Here is a 24572-nt window from a genome sequence, read left to right on the forward strand (position 1 = left end):
ACTCAGAAGAACCATTTAAACATTTAAATAGTAATTTGTCTGATTACATGGTTCTTCACATTATCGCTGTGTGGCAAAAACCTTCTATCTCCCATGTACATTTTGATAAAATTGATATTTACCTTCCTATAGTGACGCCATTCCACTATGTGCTAGAGCACATCGGCTACAATCACGCTACCCACAGTCTCTTGAGGCAGCACCTCTATTAGCGTTATAGAAACCTGTTCTGGATATAAAATCAAATCCATCATCTAAAAATACACAGAGCTGAAATTCTGTTGGCAATAACACACTTTGACTTTTTCCTTTATTATTGAGGTCTAAATTCACTGTTATTGAGCTTTGCAGTAAAACTACAGTGATATATAGAGTGCTGTTTGTTGGCTGTTATGACACATTTCTAAAGTTTTGTGTATTTTGATAGATTTAAGTATTGATTCAGCAAATTGAAAATCATACAGGCCATAATTCATAGGTCATAGGTCATATTACATACACAATAACCTATTACCATGCACTAGTCAAGTCAAGTCAAGTCAGATTTATTTGTATAGCGCTTTTGTTGAACTGTTGTCGTCACAAAGCAGCTTTACATAATTAGTAATAAATAAAAGACCAAGACAAAGAAGTAAGAAGAAATAACGTAAGACATTAAGGATCAAAGACCCCCAGTGAGCAGCCAACGACGACAGTGGCAAGGAAAAAGTCCCCCAGAGCTGGAGGAAGAAACCTTGAGAGGAACCAAGACTCACAAGGGGGACCCGACCCGTCCTCCTTACCAAACCAGATACAACAGATAGTTAATAGTGGTGATATTAATAGTGCAGATAGTTAAGAGTCCATTTAGGTTTGAACATGGTCATTAAACAGGTAGCAGTGGTAGGCGGGTGTGCCGCTGGTCTGGTATGGGTGGTGGGTGGGGGGCCTGCTGGTTGGACTGGTAGGTGGCAGCTGGTCTGACGCAGGTAGAGCGGACCTCAGCGGGCAATCTTCCAGCAGGTCGGGCTGGGTGGCCATTTACTCGGAGGAGGTAAAAAGAGAGAGTTAGTTCTGAAAGGATTTTATGGAGAGCAGAGAATGTTGAGCAGTTTATTACTGGCAGTAATAAACAGCACAAAATGTCCCGAAAGTTCCATAAAACGTCTGTTTAATGGTAATAACTATTTAAGACTGGCTGTTTACTGGTTGCTTAAACATTTGGATTCATAAAGTATGCAAACCAAAATTTAAAATGTTCAAATTAAAGTACGGCGTCCATCAGCTTCATGGTATCGGTGCAACACTAGTTTAAAGTGTGCTGTTAATCTTAACTTTTTTGTTTTTTTGGCATTTTTACTCCTCCGAAACCTTTTCAGTGGCCAAATCCTCTGCGATTAAGCATACAGTGAAAGCGTACAGTAGCCTGAAATACTGCTGCACTTTGAAAGTCGCACTACATTAGCTCAGACGCGTGACTCTCGGGAAAGCAAGCGATCTCTTCTGACTCTTCGCAAGTCAAAATGAAGTGGGCAGAAGGGGAACGGCACAGGTTACGCAAGAGCTCCCCTTTTAGGAGACAAAAAAGTAATTAAGTTTATCGTTCGACAGGGTGCTCGTGTCAGAAGACGTGCTTTACACGAGGTTAAGGAGCCATTTGATATTCATAAGCTTGATAAGAGGATTATTGCTCGTGAGCTTGAGATTACATGAAAGCCCGACGCTGAGTTCATTAGCTTTTCATTAGGAGGTCAGAACGTAATTTCTGGTTTTGACAGTCACCTGACACGAGCGGCACTGAAAGCAGATGCACTGAAGCCCAGTGGGAGAAGTGAGTGAGGTGAAGAACTGCCAAAATTCCCTTCTGAAATAAAGGCAACGGAACAAGTGCCCCCATTACCACGCGACATTTCAGCACTGTTTATTCGGCTTGACTTGAATTCACATTGTTAACTGTGGGATCTCTGGCATGAATAAACTGGGTGTATCTACGTATGTAGTGTGTGTGTGTGTGTGTGTTTGTTAGGCCCGTTTTTCTTACCAGTGGGATGTGTGTAAAGTACACACAAGCTTGGGGCTTATTTGCTCCCATTGTGACATCCCTCAAGGGAAATTTGCTACTCTCCCATGTGCATTTTGATAAAATTGATATTTACCTTCCTATAGTGACGCCATTCCACTATGTGCTAGAGCACATCGGCTACAATCACGCTACCCACAGTCTCTTGAGGCAGCACCTCTATTAGCGTTATAGAAACCTGTTCTGGATATAAAATCAAATCCATCATCTAAAAATACACAGAGCTGAAATTCTGTCGGCAATAACACACTTTGACTTTTTCCTTTATTATTGAGGTCTAAATTCACTGTTATTGAGCTTTGCAGTAAAACTACAGTGATATATAGAGTGCTGTTTGTTGGCTGTTATAACACATTTCTAAAGTTTTGTGTATTTTGATAGATTTAAGTATTGATTCAGCAAATGTAAAATAATACAGGCCATTATTTAGTCATATCACATACACAATAACCTATTACCATGCACTATTAATACTGGTAGTAATACACAGCTCTGGAAAAAAAAATAAGAGGCCACCCTACATGATCAGTTTCTCTGGTTTTACTAGTTATAGGCAGTGTGTTTACAGATAATTAACATTTGCCGTGTATTTCATAAATCATGGACAACATTTCCCCCAAACAAAATAAAAATATTACTATTTAGAGCATTTATTTATTTGCAGAAATAACAACTGCTCAAATAAAGCAGAGAAATGATGATAATAATTATAATAAAATAAGTTATTATTAAGTTATATTATTCAGATTTAAACACAGTACTAATATCTGAACTTTGAGAGCATTCAGAAATTACTATGGTGAAATAACCTCAACAGCCAATCACAGCTCTCATGTCTCAGCCGACTCTCCACTAGTCTTTCACATTGCTGTTGAGACTTTATGTCGTTCATAGTCTGAAAATTCAGGTAACTCAGCTTTGTTTGATGAAATGCTTGGAATAAAACGGCTGTCGAACACGTAGAGATGCTAAATTTAAGCTGTTTGCATGGTCATTGAAACCCGACAAAATGGGAATCAGCACAAATCTACCCTGATCAGCCATAACATTATCACCACTGCCGAGCACTTAGCAGGTCCCCCTTCTAAAGGTGTCCTGCTGTGGTCTCCGGCATCTGGCACCAACACTAACGTTAGCAGCAGATCCTTTAAGTCCTGTCATTGATAAGGTGGACGGGACCTCCATGAGCATCAGTGAGCCTTAGGTGCCCATGACCCTGTCTCCGGTTCACCGGTTGTCCTTTCTTGGAGCTCTTTTGTTAGATACTGACCACTCCAGTATCAAGAACACCCCACAAGACCTGCCTGATGGTTTGGAGATGTCCTAAACCCAGTTGTCTCTAGTATCTAGAACATCACACTTCTGTTTACAGCGGTTCTAATTAAAGCTGTCCTGCTCCGCGAGACTGTGAATGGTTTGGAGGAATGCTGGGGGTTCTACAACATGGTGGAACAATAGATGGTTCTCGCATTCCCCATTCCACCAGAAACGCTGTTAATGGCAGGTGTAAACAGGCTCTGAGTCAACAGCTTATTTCACAGTGAGGCTACGCTGATGCAGATCTGATATTTTTTATGGTTATTGTTATGAATATTAGTATTGTTAATAATATTAATTAGATTATAAAGTTGCAGAGCCTGGTAAACTCATCATCACCATGACGACTGTAATCAGATTCCAGCAGAACTAATCTTCCATAGGAACCCAGACTGTTATCGCTGCCCTGTACATCACTGGTCATTCATGACAGCCCAAAACACAGGTCATTTTTTTGGAAGGCAGTGAGTTAGATAGCTAGATCTCAACACCCTCAGGGCAGTCAGAGCGCCGCTTCTTCCCTGTCCCGGCCTGCCGTTTGACTCCTCTGCCATAGTAAAGCCCCTCATTATCACCACTCCATCTCACTCACCCTCACTGTCCATGCGCTTGTTAGACATTTCGAAAAATAACATGTCGAAAAAAAGCGCAGCTTTAGCACAGCCTGGCCGAATAAGGGTCTTCCTCTGTCATGTGAAATCAGGAGACGGGCGAGAGGTTGGGAAAAAATCCGCTGTCCCTCCCTAAGGGTCAGTGCACACCATCATCAGCATCCCCATCTCACACGTTCCACCTCGGGGCCTGGTTTTTCCCTGCACCGACACCAAGGAAACAAGCAACCGGGGTGCATTACAGAGAGAAAAGAGGGCACTGCTAGACTAAGTGAACGTAATAAATATTATACGCTATGGGGACAAACGTATTGGGACATCTGCTCATTCATTCGTCCTTAAAACATCAGTGATATTAAAAAGAATTTCTCCTGCTTTTGTTGAAATAACTGTCTCTACTGTCCAGGTAAGAAGGTTTTTTTTTACTAGATTTCGGAGGAGCATTGCTGTGAGGATTGCATTTAGCAACAAGAGCTTTAGTGAGGTCAGGATGTTGGATGATGATCACCACCCCACCTCATCATCCCCAACTCCACAACTCATCCCAAAAGTAGTAATGGAGAACATGGAGTTCTTCCACTGCTCCACAGCTCAATGCTGGGGGGTTTCATACATATCTAGCCCATGCCTGGCAGTAGGCAGTATGGTGCCAGTAGGTTCATGATGTTAATCTGCTCCAGAGAGTCCTATTCTATTAGTAGGACTTCTCTCAGGGACTACACAAGCTGTTTGCGTGCATTTGCACATCTGTGTCAGCAATAGTAGTGAAAATAGTGAAATGCATTCTTTTGAAGGGGTGTCCACAAACATTTGGACATATAGTGTATTTTAAGTATTTTAAGAGTTCCAAGAACACAAATCGGTAATAAATAACTCCTTTATTGCTTCTGACTGAGGTTTCTTTTTGAGGACACGTCGTGAGGGGGGTTATGTAAGCATATTTTTGGCCTCAACCTGTAATTTCCACAGCTGAGAACCGCTAATGAAAAATGCTGTTTGTCAGACGATGGTATCCAGCAGCGTAATGTTCTCTCTTCAGACACAGATCTCTTAAATCTCTCATTGGGACTGGCTCTAAATGCACTTATCTCCTGCCCCTGGAGCTGCCCTGTAAACACCTCTGTCAGCTCGCTCTGTTAAATCTACTCCTAATCTCAGATTTAGCTGAAATCCACAATTTTCTCCCTTTCCAGGTGTCTGCTCAAAGCCCTTTTGTGTTCTCGCTTAAAAACCCAGCCACAGTGGAGAAGCTAATGTGTCTTTGCCTCACATTGCCAAGCTAACTGCTCCTGCACATCATTTACCTCACGCTGGCAGGCCTCAATGTGACCAGTTAAGAATAATTAAAACTGATTAGACTTGAAGGCTGCGGTAAACAAAAGACATCAATTAGGCGGCCTGTGTTGTGGTGTGGGGAAGTAAGGTTTGCAAGCAAAACACATCAGGATGTCCGAATTTGTAGAGCTGACCCCTGAGAGTCGATGAGTTGGAGACTGAATGTTTTGTGTGTTTCGATTGTGTTGATTTTTATTAATTTTAAATAAATAAATAAGATTTATTTATTTTTAATGGACATATTTGTAAGTTTTCCTAATAAGCCTGAAGAATACTAGATATTATTATTTTAAAGTGACAATGCTGCAACCATTTCTCTTATCTCTTATCTCTTCTCTTATCTTAAATTTTTTTTATCTTACTTATTTAATTTGTTATTTAGTTTTATTTATGTATTTTATTGTATATGTGCGATTTTTATGAAGCGATTTTAATGTTTAAACTGAAATAAAAATATATATATTTCATCTATAAAATAGCAGCCCAGCAAATTTGCATACATGTTTTACGTGCTGGCAATATGGCAATATTTTATGCTTTTTTTTTAGCATATTATGGATGTTTATCATAGCTTAAAGCAGCATTATGTCACATTTTTACTATAACATAATAACATCTTTAAAAATCATGTTGCTACTCCACTGACCCATAACAGTGAGAATACAGCTTCCACTAGAGATGGAAGGATTGATCGACCATGTATGGGTATTAGCCGATTTTCAGCCTAAATATGTGAAATATCCAATTGGCCAATAATGATAGTCGATAGCGAGTGCTGGTCCTTGGTCTTATGATCCATACTGTGTGAGTTGCTGGAGCATTGCTAGGTGAGGTAATAAGACAAAGCAGTTACTCGTTCAACCACTACAGGGCAATACGGACATCACAACTGATGACCGTGTTTAAATCCACTCCGAGTGCTGAAATGTCGCCAGTCAGGCACCGTATCTGACTCAAACTCTCATATTAGTTGAATTAGTCAAATAACGTGTCTCATAGGGAAGCAGAGTAAAGACTTTTAACACTACTAACCAGATTGCCCCTTTCGAGAGTCCATCACTCAGCCCAGTACAGTGAGTATCAGCAGAGCTAGCAGTACAAAAGCCTTGTATTTACCATGTTTGCCTGGAAAGCTGAAATACATGATGAAAGATGTGTTCAGTGTCAGCCTCAATAACACTTGGCATGCAAGAAAGTGCTCTATGTATCTCTGATGAAGCGTAATATCCTGTAATATGACTCTACTGCCTCCACGGTTCAAGTGCTTAATGGCTCTGTATCTTCCAGCTTGCCCAGAAATGCATGTAAGGCGTGTCCTTTAGGGGTGGCTCAAAGCATAAATTCCACTTCCTAACTGTAGGGAGAGCCAAAGAACAAGAAATACCAAATCTCATATAATGCTGGTTTAAAGAACATTGATTAACTGCATGTTTAATCAAACAAGGCATTTTTAAATATGCTTCTATTGTTGCAAAATATTGTTTTGTGTGTCCAAATGTTGTGCTAAATATCACTTATTGCCAACGTCTTTCAATATTGTTATTATAATATTTTTACCATATCTTCCACCCTTACACGCTTGTGTGGTTAAACCTTGGGTTTGTTGCGAACAGACTAATTTTAAAGTACATTAAAATAGAAAATAACCTAAAGTCAGGGTGAATGCCCTCAGACTGAGTCCTCACCGAACACATGGAGTGTATAAGTGCACGTTCACCTCGCCTGGAAACCAATGAACGAATTTAAACGAGTCAGGTCTGATGGAGTCTGGATCTCAATTAACTGAAGAGCATTTATCTCACTTTTTTCAAGGTGCGATTGAGTGTCTTGTTCGGGAGCTATCCAAATCATCCAGTCCTTTATGACACTGCACCGCTGAAGAGGAATACAATTCAATCTGGAGTATCCAATGAATATCTTTAGCACATTTTCTTGCAGACATCGTATAACCCCGTAGAAGTGAAAAGATGGGAAGGAGAGGCTGCCTGTGGCTATTTGCAGATAATATACATAACAGCGATACGGGAAGATGTTTAGCACTGAAAGAGAAAGAAAAAAAAATCAGGGGATTTAGTTTTGAGAAGAAAGATCTGCACAAAAACAGTTTATGCAGATGAATCACAGAGGAAACCTTGCCATCAACTTTGACTATAGTATAACATCAGGCATTTGACACCCATGTAGGTGCCTGTATGTTGGCCTACAGGCTCAGCAAAAAGGCTTTTGTACAGCACTAAAAAGGGTCTTTGCAATAAAAAGGCATATTGGAAATGTTCTTTAAAGGACCACATACAACAACAACAAAAAAACACTCAAGTGGCCTGAGTGGTCCTGCGGAATAAGGTGCTATAACGATGACCAGATGATCGCTGGTTCAAATCCCTGACATGCTGCTAGCCATCAGCAGACGAGGCCCAGAGAGATTCAGATTTTGGAAGAACATGGATAAAAAAATCTGAGGAAAGATCCAAAGGATTTGGATCTGTAGCCACTCGCTAAGCTAGATAGCCTTTAGCCTTTATAGAAATTGATGTCTGAGAGCAAAGTTGAGCGAAAGAACAGAACAGAAAGGTTAAATGAGAGACCAATTCTGGGTTTGGACTCATAACCGCTATTTAGGCTTAGATAAGTAAGCTACGTTTAGAGAATAAGGCCTCATATCTGAGGGTCGAGGAAGAGTCGAGGGAACGTTCTTAGTAGCGTTTTCCACTGTTCATTTAGTAGACTGTCTCATATTTGCTCTGTCTTTCAGTCGAACCCTGCGTCGCTAACATTTTTATTATTCCCACCTGTTTTTAGAACCTGACATTACCAATCAGTGAGCTCCCACAGTGCCCCCTATCTGTGGATCTCTCAAATGCACATGGAAGAATGAGCTTATTTTGGCAGAGATATCGTCAACATTATCAAATATATCGGTATACGGCATACCGGTTATACCACCCAAGCCTAATCATTATCCTTCTGTTGTGCTGGAGGTAAAAGTATTTTTTATAAAATCATATTTTACAATTTAAATTATAATTACATTTAAAATTCAGAAAATTATTTCATTAAAATTCTAAAAAAATATATATATAATAAAGAACTTTTAACCCCCATTTGTCTTTAATGCTGAAAGTGGAAAACAAATAAATAAAACAAATATATTTATAATTTTTATAATTATATTAATCAAAGAGTACTTGAGTTAATGGAGTTTGATTTACACAGGTTGGATATCAATCCCTTACTATTTTCTCTATCCAGCCACTGAGCGCCGCCGCAAAGGAGCCGAAATCTCATGTTGTGAGAATCCAGACACTGAAAACCTTTCCTGACCAGGGTGTAACGCACTGCAACGTTTGATACGGTGAGTTAAATGGCGAGTCTAAACCATACAGCAGTGCAAAATGTGCTGCATTAAGTCAATTTCCACAAAGCAGACACTTACAAGTAATTATACAAATTAACTTGTCAGAGGGTTCCGGAGGGATGTTTGTCTTCCTACGCATTTTCTAAAAGACCAGTGGGCTTCCTTTCTAAATGAGGCACAACAATAAGACGAGCCTCTGGGCACAGCAAGGGTGGCCAGGGGAAGATTCTATTCCACTCAACAGCCCCCAACACTCAAAAGTCCATTACTAAGCAGCTAGGCTCACTCAGCGCTGAGCGTGGCTCGTAAACGCTCTCAGGCATTATGGAAATCACAGTTCTCTCATGGACTATATGCTAAAATATTAGCAGTCATCTGCCTGGATTGGCTGTACAACTGCGGAATTGTAAAATACCCTCTCTCTCTGAGAGTAGGCCAACGCACTGGTATTCTTTTATGTATGAAGTCATCCTTGGTCAGCTCCCCACATATTTTTGCAATGCTTTCCCCTAGAATGATAACAGTAAGCATTGTCTGAGATTGAATGACAGCACTGTTTTTCATATACCTAAAGTTCAGCGAGAGTTTGGCGAGGCTGGTTTTAATTAAAAGGCTCTAATCTTTAGCATTTCAGCACCCTCCGAGATTTTACTCCTCACATCAAAGCTAGTGTAGGCTTCCCTTAGTCGTTTGTGTGTGAACAGGCAAGCATCAATACACAAACACGCCATTTTCCATTGGAGTTCGCACTGAGAACATCATGGAAATCAGCAGGATCTATTATAATATTAAAATTGTGGATTTGATGCCACAACGTCGCTTTTTGATCTAATCCAGACATATTTTAATGGGTCGGGTATTGGCTGTTCTAATCCTATTCCAGTTCCGAGTTTATGTTTTAGCCATGCTGTTCAGAGCGCCATCTGGTGTCCTCAAGGTGCCATTGACAGACACTACAGCCCAGTCGGCTGCAGCAGCAGCAGTGCGGACGTTCTCAGAAGGTAAATAAAGGAGTTGAGGTTCTGCAGTGTGGAGCTATTTTACAGTGGAACATGAAAACAGACCATAATATCTGACCCTTTTTTAAACCCTCACTGAAACGCTCTGTTTTACCTGTGGGACAACCGGAGAACCGCTCGCTCACCTTTCTCTGTTCATAAAACAGCACTGAAGAACCCATTCAGAACCAAGAGTCGGCTAACGCTAATGCTAACACACACACATGTTACAGAAACCCCAGTCACACACACAGCACATTCACCCACTATAAACCAGTTATTACACACCATTAGACCAACAACCACAGATATCAGTCCAGAGTGTGTACCACTACACACACACTCAGGAAGCGACCTGACTTCAGTGCTGTAAAGGAGCTGGGAGCTGATTGGTCAGGGAGGAGAGTCACTCTAACAGCCAGTAGGTCCCCCTTTGTGCTGCAACAACAGATCTGAATATTCGAGTCATGGACTCTACAAGATCTCTGAATGCGTCCTGTGGTATCTGGACACCTTCAGACACTAGCAGCAGATCCTTAAAGTCCTGTAAGTTATGAGGTGCGCAGGGCTTCCATGAGCATCAATGAAACTTAGGTCCATGACCCTGTTGTTCTTTCTTGGAGCACGTTTGGTAGGTACTGACCACTGCATACTTGGAGGGAACACCCCACAAGACCTGCCTGATGTTCTGGAAATGTTCTGACCCAGTCATTTATCTAGAACTTCACAGTTTGGTTCTTGTCAAAGTGTCTCAGATTCTTACCCTTGTCCATTTTTCCTGCTTCCACACCTTCCTCACATTCAAGAACTGAAGACTAATATGTAGATCCACCCCTCGACAGACAGAGCCGCTGTAGATGAAGATAATCAATGTTTTTCTTCATCTGTCAGCGGTGCTTAATGTTTTGGTTGATAAGATAAGATAAGATAAGATAGTCCTTTATTAGTCCCGCAGTGGGGAAATTCACAGTGTAACAGCAGAAAGGGATAGCAGGACACTCAGTTACAAAAATTTAGATAAATAAATAATTTACACTATATACACACAATATAGATGTTGATATTGAATTTTGATGTACCCTTTCACTGTGCAAATGTAAAGCTGAACATCATGTTCAGTACTGCATAGTATATCCATAATGGTAAACTGTAAACGGAGCCTAATTCTTCATCATTACTAAAGACTTTATATAAGAGACGTGAGATTTCATTAAAATCTGGCATGTCTAGTCCCAGACTCTGCAGTAGCTGTCACCACACAGTCCTCGTGCCAACCCCGTGGATAAACCATCCTCCATGTTTACTCACGGCTCGGCATGAAGAGATCCTGGGGACATTTGTGTCCATTTTCGTTGTAGAAGTTCTAGATCTCTTGTTGGAAACTCCCTGAGGTCCCATTATCTTATCTAGAGAAAAAAAAAAGCTTCAGCCCCCCCCCCACCCCACCATCCCCCGGTTTGTCCTCGGAGTGCGGACACATTTGGGCTCAGCTTTCTCCGGGGCGTCTTTGCTGCATTTGTCACTTTCAATTAGTCCTGATCCCAGGCCTGTTGGCTCATGTCAATAACCTTTAAAACTGCAAGACAAAAATGTCGTCTCAGGGCAAAAACATGGCAATGAAACAACCATGTGCCGAGTCCTTATGTGGCTTGTTAAGGGCCGAAACATGGTCTCACTGGGTAAAGCATCACGCTGCGATGAAAATTAAAGTCTAAATTCCAGTTAGACAGCATCTTAACTTAAACAGGGTGGTGGAAATATACCCAGTGTGCATAATATTGCTCTGTTGCATGTAATGACCATTGTTACTGTGGCACAGGATTAGATATTTTAATGAAAGGAAGACATAATTAGCTCATAAAATGCAAGGCCTGAATCGGATGACCTGTATCACAGTATGACATCCTTATTCTAGCTCTAAGCAACACTACGGTCATTAGGCACATAAATAATTAGTCTTCTCGGTTGTGAATTCTTACACAAATCCTCATTAAGCCACTTAAAACTGTGAGGAAAGAGATGAGTCCAAGAAGATTCATGCTCAGTCTCGTTCTCATAAACACAACATCCAATCCGGACAAATGGCACTCGAACAACGTTTAGGTGTAATTTATAGAACAGAGCACAACCCCTGAGGAGAGAGATCCGCCTGACCTCATATTTACCTGCACAGGAAAGCACAAAGTACACTCTGTGGACAAAAGTATTGGGACACCTGCCTATTTCTTGTTTCTTTTAAAATCAAGGGCGTTAAGTGTTCAGAGAAGAAGACTTTCTACTAGATTTTGGAGCAGAGCATTGCTGTGAGGATTTGATTGCAGCAAGAACGTTCATGAGGTCAGGATGTTGAAAGATCACCTCTTCAACTCTTTCCAAAAGTACTGGTTGGAGCTCCACCACAATCATTCCAGAGAACACAGCTCTTCTACTGCTCCACAGCTCAGTGCTGGGAGGCTTTATTAGAATCAGAATCAGAAATACTTCATTGATCCCAGGAGGTTGTTACAGTTACATTGCAGTTGTTACAGTTAATGTAAGAGTAAACACTCTATAAAATAAAATGAACATACAAATTAGAAATAAAAATGTAAATATGTACATGTTTATAAATTATATGAGTATAATAAAGTGGCGAAGTGGCAGCAACTGTTATAATAAATATGGAACATACAGTATAAAGCAGTTATTGAAATTACTGCACCTCTTTGAGTTATTGCACACATATTAAAATGAAATACATTACTAATATTATTGCACATATGAACATAATTATAATTATACCCCTCTAGTCCACACCTGGAATTAGGCAACATGGTGCCAATAGGTTCATGTTCATCTGCTTCAGAGAGTCCTATTCTATTGGCAGTACTTCTTCTCTACAGGTACTATAGAAGTGGTCAGCTCTTTTTTTTAATCTAGAAGGGGTATTATCATTAGGTGTATCATCATTACACCCATGTCCAGTGTCTTGGCAATGTGTGCATTTAGTCTACATAAGAGAGTGTGAGTAAGCATAAAGAGGGAAGATGATCTATATATATATCGCTGCTGTCCAATGAAAACCATGTATCTCCATTTTTTTCTCCATGGTTTGAACCTTGTAGCTGCTTCTGTACACTGTGTAAATAATTCTGGATGAATGGACCAATAGAAACGCTCCAAAATACTTGGAATAAACTCTTATTTTACTTTAACTTCCATTCAAAGTTAAAGCATTTTGGCCTTCTCCTGTAAAGTCACGGGAGTTTTTCAGTGGACAGCAAGGATTTTTTTCTAAAATAAAACAATCCAAGCACACAAGCATGCAAACAAACGAATCACTGAAATATATAAGTCTCAATAAATTACATGAATTCACATTTAGCTTCGCTCACTCCACTGCAGTTGGCAGCAGCGTAAAAACAGAGCGGAGCGTGATCTAAATCTTTCCTTCAGGCTCAATTCAAATTGGTCCTCAGCATACTAATACTCCAGAGCCCAGAGCCCGTTGGTAAGCAGAGCATAATGGCCACGGCTGGTTTATGTTTCATTAAAACGTGCAGAAGGAGGAGGACAGGGGGCGTAAATACTAGAAAGCAATTTGCAAAGCCGGCCTGATTCGCTAAACAAAAGTTCAAACGCTGATAAAACTCAGAGATCTCCATATATATTCTGTTTTATCAGCATCTGCTGTACTTATTTAGTTGTGTTATATAGCCGCCGGCGGACGGCTTAATTCAGAGTACATCCAAACGTGTTGTTGCTTATCTTAGTTGATTTCTCAGCAAAAAAAAATATCCAGCAGATTTATACAGATGGTGCAGGTCAAGGTGTTGGAATGGTCAGACGTGCTTTCGGCAACCAAGTAGAATAAGACTAGGGTTGCAAAATTAACGGGAATTATTGGGTAATTATGCGAACAAAATGGGAATATTTGAAGCTAAAGGTGAGAAACGTACATATAGTTAGTAAAAAATATACTGAAACATAATGAAGCACATGTCACATTACAAATTGCAGGGCTATTGAGAAGAGCCACACCCCCTGCATTCACCGTTCATTTCTCCGTCACATGTCCAGCATATGTCCAGTCAAGGCATGGACTTCACAAGACCTCTAAAGGCGATCTGCCGCCAAGACTAATGTTAGCAGCAGATCCTTTAAGTCCTGCAATTTGAGAGGTGGTCCTCACAACCCTAATGCCTGTTGTTTTCACTGGTTGGAGCACTTCCTTGGAGCACTTCTGGTAGGTATTGACCACTGCATACCAGGAGGGAGCACCCCACTAGACCTGTCTGATGTTTTGGAGATGTTCTGACCCAGTTCTAGTCTAGAACATCCCAGTTTGGTTCTTCTCAGTGTCTCAGATTCTTACGCTTGTCAGTTTTTCCTGCTTCAACACCTTCATCATCTTCAAGAACTGACTGTTCACTTGCTGCCTGATAGGTTAGCAGGATACAACATCCATAACTAGATCTCAGTGTCAGTGTAGACTCAATGTTACTCACTTTACAGGTCAGTGGTTTTAATGTTATGGCTAATCAGTTAAGTTCTATACCGTTTCCTAACAAGTTTTGATGGGCAATTCTGCTTCTACTTCTGCTAAGCTCTGAAAAGCAAGAAGAAACAGTGAAGAAACATGTGGGGGAAGGAGACTCTCATTTGAAGTTTTGTGAAGTCCCCTTTGAAGGCTTCACATATAGGGTTCGTGTGAGCGAGGCTGAATCTCTGGTGCAGAAACTTTTAAATGAACGTCTGACCCAGTTGCAAAACGTCTAAGGTGTTGCTTAGTAACTACGCACACTGGTCATATGGAGGAAATTGAGGCATCATCACATTCCGATGTGTTAATAACGCGTCCGAGGAATTGACCCCCGGCGTCGTCAAAGGCGGACAGATTTCTGCGTCCGTTTCACTTCTGACTTGTGATATGAACATCTCGACTGACATCCAGGCCTCTGTAATCAGGATGAAACATGGTCTGGTACTGTTGTAGTGGCCAGAGCTCCATCTCCATCCAAGGCTGCCTGACGAGAGTAAAATCTGAATTTAAATTTAAATGCTAATCTACAGTAAAACTGAATGTACAGCAAGGGCATAGCATGGCACTGAGACATGAAAGAGATGGATATTAAAGGAGCTTAATACAAAGAATGGAAGTAATAAAGCAAGGTCTACCGATATTAAACCCCACAGACTTGGAAATGTGATTAAAAAGAGTTATTTATTGGGCTTTGAGTGGCTTAACGGTCTAATGCGCTGCCACTATGGGCCGGTCACGAGTTTGAATCTCAAGGCACGCCGTATTGCCATCAGCAGCCGGAGTCCAAGGGAGCACAATTGACCGTGTTCTCTCCAGCTGGGTAGATGGCGCTCTCTCCCCTCATCACTCTAAAAGCGATGTTGGCCAACACAGGCGTCTGTTAGCTGGTGCGGTTCAGCTGGGGACCCGGCAATGTGGCAAATCTAAAAGAGGCGATGGCTTCCCTCACTGGTATCGGAGACGTTACGTGTTTCCTTACCCTTCTCAGGAGTTTTGCCCTGATTCACTAAACAAAAGTTCAAACGCTGATAAAACTCAGAGATCTTCATATATATTCTGTTTTATCAATTAATTATTTGGTTGCACTGTGCAACCCTGTATTAGAATATTGGCAGTAAAGTTAAACTGAATTGACTGAACTGAATTGAGGAGTAATGAACACAGCTAATTCAAACTCTGTTTTTCACAACAAATAACAATCTACTAATCAATCTGGTCACCTAACAGAGTTAGGGTTTAGGGTTAGGGTTAGGGTTAGGGTTAGGTTTAGGTTAGGTTTAGGTTAGGGTTTAGGGTTAGGGTAAGAGTTAAGGTTTGGGTTATGTTTAGGGTTAGGTTAGGGTTTAGGTTTAGGGTTTGGGGTTAGGTTAAGGTTTAGGTTTAAGGTTAGGGTTTAGGTTTAGGGTTTGGGGTTAGGTTAAGGTTTATGTTAAGGTTTAAGGTTAGGGTTTAGGGTTAGGTAAGGGTCAGGTTAGGGTCAGGTTAGGGTTTAGGTTTAGGGTTACGGTTGGGTTGGGTTAGATTTAGGGTTAGGGTTTAGGGTTTGGGTTTAGGGTTAGGGTTAGGGTTAGGTTAAGGTTTAGGTTTAGGTTCAGGTTCAGGTTAGGGTTAGGGTTAGGGTTAGAGTTTAGATTTAGGGTTAGGGTTTAGATTTAGGGTTAGGTTAAGGTTAAGGTTAAGGTTTAGGTTAGGGTTAGGGTTAGAGTTTAGATTTAGGGTTAGGTTAGGGTTTAGGTTTAGGGTTAGGGTTTAGGGTTAGGGTTTAGGGCTGGGGTTAACAGAAAGCCTGACTCCAGCCAGCAGTTTTTTAGTTCTTGTAGTTCAGCCTGGGTTTAAGCTTCGTTTAGTCACATTTTCTATGATGTTCAGGTCTGTGGACTGAGAGTGCCATTACCAGTGCTTTAGCCTGTGTCCCTTCAGGCAGTGCATGGTGTGTTTGGGGGTATGTTTTGGATCATTATCCCGTTACAGACACTCTATCCTCTTTTCAGCTTTAACCTTTTCACAGACATTTTGATATTTGCATCCAGGATTTGCTGATATTTTGTGGAATTCATTCTTCCTTCCACCCGTGCAATATTGCTATTGCCACTAATGGCAGCCGCTCTCCAAAGCATGACAGAACCGCATCCATCTGAAACTCATCTGGCCTCTCTAAATTCTCTGCTGCTTACTTCAGACCCTCCTGAGTTCTGTGATAAATCACAGTGAGGTTTTCTTTGCTCTTCAATGAAGATTATGTTTGCGAGCAACGCTGCACAGTGGAACAGTGCAGCACCTTCTTGATTCAGCTAAACCTTCATGAAGATTAATGGGGGTTCTGATTTGATTGTCTCACCAGCATGCCAGCTCGGTTCTCTCTGAGAGTTTTCTTGGTCTTCCAAATCTCATTTTGACTTCCACAGTTCCCCTCAACTGCCCATTCTTATTAACACTCCACACTGTAGAAACTGAAAGCTGAAAATGCTTGACTCCCTTTTATAGCCCTCCCCTGCCTTGAGGGCATTGATTACTTTCATTTTCAGATCTTCAGACAGCTGCTTAGATGATCCAGCTGGCAGTTCCTAATTACAGCTGGTGACATGCCTCAGGCTGGAATTACTAATCAAAAATAAAAGGAAAAAACTGAGCCCATTTTTTTTACTTTGGGTGTCCAAACACTTGCCCAGGCCACAATTCTCATTTATTTAGTCATGTTTTTGTTATTCAGTGTATTTATTTATCTGCTTAGTTTCATTTTTTAAGTTTTTACGTTTTTAATTACAGGTACAAAAGCTATGTTTACTACTTCTCAAAAGTTTTTTGAATCAGATCAATATTTAATACATTATATATATATATATATATATATATATATATATATATATATATATATATATATATATATATATATAGCAGATTATTGCTCACTGTTGAAATCACGGTACATATTTGACTAATCCAGGTATATGTAGTCCCAGGTTAATAAACATTTTATAAATGTTTATGCATCTGTATGAGCCTCAGCACACAAAATCCCATATCTGTGCATCCCCAGTTAATAATTACACAACAGTGTAACTAAACCACTCTGAACAAATCTTAATTCAGTTTACTTTCCAAATGAAAGAAAAACAAATAATATATAAAATTGTCTAAATACTCTGAGCAAAATAGTTCAGACATGAATTTAAATGAATTTAAACTAAAATTTTGTGACATCAGTGAAATAATATCCAGTTCAAATTAGGCCTGCAATGATTTGTCGCCAAATTCAGCCTCATAGATGATGAAGAATTGTCTATGTGAAATTTGCTGATGTGGTGTACTAAAAAAAAAAAAGCTGCATAAAGTGACTGTGTTTATATATCTTACAGATTTCAGTACATGAAAGCACGCCAGAGCAGAGCGGCTTCTGTCTTTCCAAGAAGAAATCTTTTGCGGCACAGAAAGAATTTTATATGACGGCAGCGGCAAAGAGAGATAAATTCAAAAAAGCAAGACACGCAAACCTCACAGCATTCAAAGCACAGTATACAAAGTGGAGGCAGCGCTTCACTGCGGCACAACAACAGAGCTGATACTGGGGAAGCGCTTGTAACTAACTTCCCAGTGGCTAATGGATAGTTAATGGTAAAGGTAAAAAAGTGTTAGGCTGTATGTTGGAAAACAGTCAGTGTAATAATCCTATACAGAGGATCAGCAGTTCAGCAGTTCAGCAATGAAATAAATGTTAGGGCTCCAGACTAACGCTGCTCAGGTCACTTAGGGAAGATAAGAAAGTAGCGTACTGAACGATGTTAAACATGTTTTATGATGCTTTCAAGACACAGTTATGAATCCTAACAGTTAAAATGTGTCAAATATACTGTAATAAAACCACAAACATGTCCTTCATTCATCCCAGTCATACGGAGCAGTGGTTAATGCAGAAAACTTTAGCCAGAGATGTATCAGCTTGTCTCAGGCAAACTTCTGACATTGTTCTTGCATTTTTTTCTTTTTTTCTCCAGGTCCACTTACGACTTTTGTGCGAATTTATGGTCCAAGAATGGCCGTAATTTATTTTTTGCACGACTACTTTTCAACCTCTCTTTCTTTCCCTTCAAATTAAACAGGCTGGTTCTGTTACTGCACCTTTAAGATGGATTTAAGATACATGAGCTCTGTTCTGACTGGTTGTCCCGTACAGTGCCTTGCGCAAAAAGCACTTTGAGAGGGGCCCAGAGTGATCTGGCATAATAAGGCGCTGTCACTCAACATCAAGCTAAATTTAAAAGCTGAGACATACATAAGCGTTATTTGCTAATTGAGCAAATCATAATGATTATTCAATAATCAATAGATGAATCTCCGTCACTATGACCAGAGGATCGCTAGTTTCAATGCCAGCCATGCTGCTAGCCATTGGCAGCCGTGGCCCTGAGAGGGCACAACTAGCCCTTGCTCTCTCCAGAGTGGGTATATAGGCTTTTCACTCCCCGCTCCTTCACTCCAGGGCATTGCTGGCTGCCACTGGCATCTGCTGGCCGATGCTTTAGAGCCGGGTACAGGGCGATTTCCTCAGAGTGCTTTGGTTGCCCGATGATGTTGCATCAGCGGCAGTGTCGTAAAAAATAGGCTCTGGCTGGCTGTACATGTGTCAGCCTTCACCCCTCCAGTGTCGGGAGCATTGCAGAATATGCATGGGTTGGGTAACTTTAATTAAATTTAGAAATAAAACTTTAAATAAATAAATAAATAAATAAATAAAGCACATTTCTGTCAATCATGCAGTTTCTGCAGCTCAGTTTCCACATATAGACTGTATGGACTGGGGAGTGAGCCACATCTTGTGAAATAGAGCTGGGCAATATGGTAAAAATACTATATCACAATATTTAAAGACACAATATTTATCCCAATACATGTAATCACAGACAAAATAAAACTTTAAATAAAAAAATAAATAAAGTACATTTCTGTCAATCATGCCGTTTCTGCAGCTCAGTTTCCACATATACACTGTATGGACTGGGGAGTGAGCCACACCTTGTGAAATAGAGCTGGGCGATATGGTAAAAATACTATATCACAATATTTAAAGATATTTAAAGACGATATTCACGATACACAATATTTATCATGATACATCTAATCACAGACAAAATGTATCAGTAGCGACAGATTCTTATAAACTACTATTCAAATCCTCTCCTGTACTGAATACAGTGATTTATACTCAGCATCTGCTGCTTATTACACATTAACAATATCTTCGATATTCTTAGAAAAACATATTGCGGATCACAATAACAAAATTCATCACATTCCGCTAAAATATTGTCATGTTGCCCAAAAAAATGAGGGCATTTGACTTTCTCATAGGGGCCCTTTAAACGAAAATCCGGCCTAATCAATATTTTAACCGATAATATTTTAACAGAATCACCAATCACTTCGCTCTAGTCGAAAGCCAGAGCAAAGGCACAGTCGGCTCGGACAGTCGGAGAACCCTCTGGTGAGCCCGTCAGTTAAGACTTAGGATCTTCAGGACGCCCCTGTTGCATGGCAACCAGCTGGCATGGCTGGAAGTACAAAAACGCAGCACGGCTGTGGTGAGAAAATCTCCCGTCTTCGCTTCTGACACTCTGTGGAGTTTTTCCTACAAACACAGAACACTGACGTTCCGCTTTCCACCCCCTCCAGGCACGCTACAGCTCGGGGAACTGAGACAACAAACCACAACTGCTTGAAGTTTCGCGATTCTTACAACTAAGCAGTGCCCACACGTTGTTCTCCGGTGGTGAGAAGTTGAAGTTGTGAAGACAGAAGGCCTTCTTGCATCATCAGCTCTCTTGAAACACACAAACACAACACTACACCCAGCTGGCTCCAACATGTAAAGCACACAACTGCAGGTCTTCAGCCTTACAGTCTGAGATTGTCAGCCTTAGTCAGGGCGGAAGACCCAGTATCTCCAGAAGATCCCACGGCTTTGGACACATCAGAGAAATATGTTGGAGTAGAGATTCATTCAATATTAGTCAAGTACACACCGCCTGTATTAGACTGGGACTTGTTCATTTGAGCTGTAGGATATATCCTCTTCTCGCAAGGCAATAAATCACAGGACCTGACTCTACCTTGTTTACAAGGAAACATCTCCCTTCACTCTGTAAAGATGAATTGCCCTGTCATGGAGTCATATTGTTATTTTTAAGACCGGGCTCCTTTTTTCGAACCTGTCATTCTCATAACCAGTCATTTAGCTCCATGAAAAGTCCGAATCTGGACTGCTTTCATCTCTCGGGTTTATCCTTAAACCCTAACGAGTGCTCAGCCCAGGTTAACTGGGGTGGGGTGGACATGCCAACACAAAAAGGCTGCGAGATGCTGTGGTCATCGTGCCTGTTCTTTCCCCATCGATAATTCACGCTGCGAGCCTGAGGATATATCCGTTTGGTTCCCAGTGAAATCCTGAAGACGTTCCCAATTTGAAGTTCCTACTGTATTCCACCTTTCCGCCGCTTGCACACGCTGTTAACATTTCCTTTACCAGGAGAGGGAAACAACCTTTCAGTAGGAGCCAAACACATTCAAATATTAAAGACTGGAGAATTTCTATTGGTCCATTCATCAGGAAATTCTGATACAATGTAAAAAGTAACTGACAGATTCATATATACTGTATATATATATATATAGGCTACATGTCAACAGTTACATAAGTAAGTAAGTAAGTAAGTAAATTAATAAATAAAGAATACATTTACATCAATGTAAAAAAGAATATATCAATGTCATTTTGGAGCATTCCTATTGGTCCATTCATCATGAAATTGTGATACAATATAAATAATACCTTCCAGATTCGCATTCTCGAGAAAAGTGAAAAAAGTATATATATATATATATATATATATATAGATTATATATAGAAGCTACTGTGCAGAAGTAACAGAAATAAATAAACAATGAAGAAACAGAGAATCATCTGCCCTTTTGTTTAAAGGAACAACCTTCTCAACTTTCAATGGAAGTCAATGTAAAATCAATGACTTTATTCCAAGTCATGTAATGTAGTCATTCTGGAGTGTTTCTATTGGTCCATTCACCATGAAAGTCTGATACATTACAAATAACAACTGCCGGATTCACATTACATTAAAAAGTGAATATATTAGAAGTCAGTTTGTTCTTCTGAGCCTTCTGTACCTTTTTTAGCACAGAAATAAATACATTTAAAAAATGAATGAGCGACTACCTGAGCATTAGAGAACAGAGCGTCACCTGCCCACTGATCTGAGTACACACTGAAGTCAGGGTAAAAAGATTAGCTATCTGTCAATCTGGAGCATTTCTATTGATCAATAAATCTATCAGCAATTCTGACACGGGTTCAAATAAAGTCAAAAAGTGGAGGGAAAAAACAACTAAAATATAAAATGTATACATATATATATATATATATATACCCACATATATACCCATAGAACAAACAAACAGCAGAAAAAAAACTATATATATGTATTTTTTTGTTGTTTGTTTGTTTTTAAGGTATATATTTGGGTATATATATATATATATATCTAGGATTTGAGCTTTCTGTTACTTTATATACACAAATATATAAATATACACACAGACAGATATACACAGATATACAGACAGACAGTATGAAGGTATAGGTGACTGTCTGCCCACTGCTCCGTCCACACACTGTAAACATCCACTTCTCCACCCAGTTTACTACAGCACTACAGAACAGCTCAGCCCACCACCTCAACTCCAACTTCGCTCCACAGCACCAGCCTTTCCAGCCTTTCTGAAAGTGTTACAGATAAACGTTCAGCTCTGAAACACGAGGGGAAACACAGCGGTCTGAGAAGCGTCGCCAGTTTCCAACTGCCCTCCCAGGCGAGCTGCTTCAGCCTACAGCCACCCAAACCTCCCACACCACCCACACCACCCAAACCTCCCACAGCACCACAGCACCACAGCGGGGCAGCCTGGACCGCAGGGAAAGTCTCACTTACCGGGCTGAGGACGCTGCTGTGTTGCTCTCTGGCTGCTCTCACACAGACAGCAGAAAGTCTCAAACGGAGGCTGGATGAAGCGGCTGGAAATCCAGTGAAAATCAGGTCTGGTCTCTCCGCCGTGGCGTCTCTCTCTCTCTCTCTCTCTCTCTCTCTCTCTCTCTCTCTCTCTCTCTCTCGCGCGCGCGCGCGTGCCTCTCCTCCGGCTGTGGAGGTGACTTCACCTGCTCCTCTCCTTTCACGCGACCTCTTCCTTCCTCCACCCTGTCACGGCATGAGGTGCCGTTACACTGAGAGCGCCCGTCCGTTCCGTCAGCTCGACTCCCCCCCCCCTCCCTCTCTCTCTCTCTCTCTCTCTCTCTCTCTCTCTCTCTGTCTCTCCGCTTCTCGTCGTCTCGCCTCTCTCGCTCACTGCGGCGCGCGCTGCTCTCGCGCCACTCCGCGAGCTCGGTGAGGCGGCACCCGCTCTCGCTCCAGCAGCAGCAGCAGCAGCTGAAGCAGCGGTGGAAGCAGCGATCCTCGCGCCTCCTCAGCCACGCGGCGCGCGCCTGCGTCCCAATCAGGGTAACAAGTTCCCGCGCGAGACCCAATCGCGCCCTCAGTCCGATTACAACACAGATCGATAATGAAGCAAAAACAACAGACGGGTTGTCAGAATTGCACGTGCACACGAATCATTCACTCATACATATATATTTTTATTTTATTTATTGTTTGTTTGTTTGTTTGTTTGTTTGTTTATCTGCGTAGTCGCGTATCCACTCAGTCATTGACTCGTTGATTCATTGATTCATTCATCTCACTGATTCACGTGTTTGTTGATTCACCAGTTTTTCATTGTATCGTGTATGTTCTTCATTCATTCATTTATTCATTCATTTATTCATTACGTCATTTATTTATTCATCCTTTGATATATTTGTCCATTGACTAGTCACTCATTTATCCACTCACTGATTCATTACTGATACATTTGTTTGTAGATTGTTGTTAATTTACTTTAAGCATCATTATATCATGTCATTCATTCATTCAATAACTGATTTATCAATCGAGCCATTTATTTATTTATTTATTTATTCTTATTTAGTCACTTATCCAGTCAGATATTCACCCATTCATTCATGTATTCAAACATTCACACATTTATTCATCCATTACTGATTCATTTGTTTGTTGATGTTTGTTTGTTTGTTTGTTTGTTGTCAGGTAGTTACGTGGTTAGTCATTTGTTTACTCATGCATTCATTTAAAACACATCCATCTATCCATCAATTTATGTGTCTGCTTATCCAATAAGTAATTTAATCATTTGTTCATCCATTCATTTTTTTATTTATTATTGATTCATTGATTCAATCATTACTGATTCATGTGTTTGTTCATGTTGATTCACCAGTACTTATTCATTTGATCATGCATCAGTTTTAAAGCATTCAGTCATTCATTCATTTTATTTACTTGTTTGTTTGTTTATTTATTTAGTAACTAGTCACTCATGTATCCACTCAATGATTTATTATTGCTTTGTTTAGTTTAGTTTGTATATTCATTCAATATCTGACTCATTCATCCATCCATTTATTTATTTGACTATTGTATCGAATAATTAGTCACTTAATTAGTCAGACCAATCAGATATTCACCCATTCATTCATGTATTCAAACATTCATCCATTTATTCATCCATCACTGATTCATTTGTTTGTTGATGTTGATGGTGTTTGTTTAGTCTGTTAAGTCAGGTAGTAACATAATTACTTAGTCACCATTTGTTTACTTGTTTACTTTAGTGCATTTATTCAATAACGCATCTATCTATCATTTTACGTGTTTACTTATCCAATAAAACATTTGTTCATCCAATCATTTTAATTTAAAATTAATAATTGATTAATTGATTTGTCAAATCACTACACAATCATTATTAATTAAGTTCAGTTTTATTTTGTTTATTATTTTAAGCCAATAAAATAAAACAAAACACTTTCTTGTATAAGATATGTATGTGTTTATTTAGCATTTATTAGTTTTTTATCTTATTTATCTTGTATCCTCTATTATAGAGTTTGTTTCTTATTTATTTAGTTAGTTATTTAACAGCGGAAAGGTGCACAATTCCCAGATCTCTTTAGAGAATGATCTATACTGAATTATAATCATAAGGCGACTGTGGCTGTGACATAAAAATAAACATAGACCATCATATCAGCGCTGTTATGACATAATATGAATCTGACAGTTGTTTTTTTGATATTGTATCAGAATTTCATGATGAACGGACCAATAGAAATGCTCCAAAATGACCTGGAATAAAATCATATTACACTGACGTCTATTGAAAGTGAAGAAGGTCTTTTCTTTCTCCTGTAAAGCTG

At 40.2% G+C, this 24572-nt stretch overlaps 1 protein-coding gene across 4 annotated transcripts in view; it reads right to left on the reverse strand.

The window, feature by feature from the left end:
- Nucleotides 1-22529, reverse strand: part of cntn5 (contactin 5) — a 324354-nt gene extending 301825 nt beyond the window's left edge. For 3 of the 4 annotated variants that reach the window (XM_072694549.1, XM_072694548.1, XM_072694547.1), the window contains exon 1: nt 22195-22529. The gene's annotated coding sequence lies outside the window, so the exon portion shown is untranslated. The remainder of the gene's footprint in view (nt 1-22194) is intronic. The other variant, XM_072694551.1, reaches the window with a different exon arrangement.
- Nucleotides 22530-24572: the final 2043 nt, after the last annotated feature.

This window comes from Salminus brasiliensis, chromosome 13 (assembly GCF_030463535.1).
Source record: "Salminus brasiliensis chromosome 13, fSalBra1.hap2, whole genome shotgun sequence".
Lineage (NCBI taxonomy): Eukaryota > Metazoa > Chordata > Actinopteri > Characiformes > Bryconidae > Salminus > Salminus brasiliensis.